The sequence below is a fragment of the Rana temporaria genome, chromosome 5, assembly GCF_905171775.1.
Source record: "Rana temporaria chromosome 5, aRanTem1.1, whole genome shotgun sequence".
Lineage (NCBI taxonomy): Eukaryota > Metazoa > Chordata > Amphibia > Anura > Ranidae > Rana > Rana temporaria.
In genome coordinates this window covers 47,161,109-47,162,697 of record NC_053493.1, presented here as the reverse complement: position 1 = coordinate 47,162,697, position 1,589 = coordinate 47,161,109, and the positions used below count along the sequence as shown (strand labels likewise).

Here is a 1,589-nt window from a genome sequence, read left to right as displayed (position 1 = left end):
TGTAAACACACACAAAGTGAACCCTAAATGTTACAGCGCCCCCTGTGTTTAACTCCCAAACTGCAACTGTCATTTTCACAATAAAGAATGCAATTTAAATGCATTTTTTTGCTGTGAAAATGACAATGGTCCCAAAAATGTGTCAAAATTGTCCGAAGTGTCCGCCATAATGTCGCAGTCACGAAAAAAATCGCTGATCGCCGCCATTAGTAGTAAAAAAAATAAAAAAAATAAAAATGCAATAAAACTATCCCCTATTTTGTAAACGCTATAAATTTTGTGCAAACCAACCGATAAACGATTATTGCGATTTTTTTTACCAAAAATAGGTAGAAGAATACGTATCGGCCTAAACTGAGGAAAAAAACATTTTTTATATATGTTTTTGGGGGATATTTATTACAGCAAAAAGTAAAAAATATTGCATTTTTTTCAAAATTTTCGCTCTATTTTTGTTTATAGCGCAAAGAATAAAAACCGCAGAGGTGATCAAATACCACCAAAAGAAAGCTCTATTTGTGAGGAAAAAAGGACGCCAATTTTGTTTGGGAGCCACGTCGCACGACCGCGCAATTGTCTGTTAAAGCGACGCAGTCCCGAACTGTAAAAACCCCTTGGGTCTTTAGGCAGCATATTGGTCCGGGGCTTAAACAAATAAAAAATCTAATTTCTTCATCAGTTTTTGCTCGTAATGGTGGAGTTTTTTGCGTCGTTCCGATTGGGACAGTGCCATTGATGGCAATTGCCGCCGATTTGACATGTCAAAACGCATGTCAAAACGCTCCAGTGTGAACCAGGGCTGAAGTGCATTTTTCTCAAAAAATTGCTTTGAAAAACTGTTGTGCAAATACTGTGTGACATAAAAAAAAAATGCAATAATTGCCATTTTATTCTCTAGGGTCTGCTAAAAAATATATATAAATGACATGAGAGATATAGGAAGGGGCGTGTCTGCCCATGTGACATTCCTGCATTTGGTTACATTGTATCTCAGCCAGGTGTCAGTGCTATGTGATTACAGCAGCGCTATGGGATAAGAATCTCTCCGGGATGTGGAATTCTCTATACAGCCGTCTGATTCTTTGTGCTGCTCTCAGCTCTGGGAGACTCGGAGCCCAGACACAAGCTGAGTACTATGGAGACTGACTTGCATACCAGCTGTCTCTGTGGCGCAATCGGTTAGCGCGTTCGGCTGTTAACCGAAAGGTTGGTGGTTCAAGCCCACCCAGGGACGCGTGCTATTTTGATATCTAAAAAAAAATGATTATCATTTATAAAAATAAGGCTTCTTTGTGTTTTTGTTTTTGCCTTACTGTCCTGCAATGCAGAACTTAAAGGCACAGCCCCGCTTTTGCAAGAAATTAATAAAGGACCTACATAGATTATTATTTTTTTAAATGTGAATCTATTAACCACTTGCTTACTGGGCACATATACCCCCCTCCTGCCCAGGTGAAATTTCAGCTTTCGGCACTGCGTCGCTTTAACTAACAATTGCGCGGTCGTGCGACGTGGCTCCCAAACAAAATTGACGTCCTTTTTTCCCCACAAATAGAGCTTTCTTTTGGTGGTATTTGATCACCTCTGCG

At 39.8% G+C, this 1,589-nt stretch overlaps 1 non-coding gene across 1 annotated transcript; it reads left to right on the top strand.

Moving 5' to 3' along the window:
• The first annotated feature begins 1,160 nt into the window (after positions 1 to 1,160).
• TRNAN-GUU lies at positions 1,161 to 1,234 on the top strand. Its single transcript has one exon. It is a non-coding gene; the product is annotated as a tRNA-Asn (tRNA).
• The last annotated feature ends 355 nt before the right edge of the window (positions 1,235 to 1,589 follow it).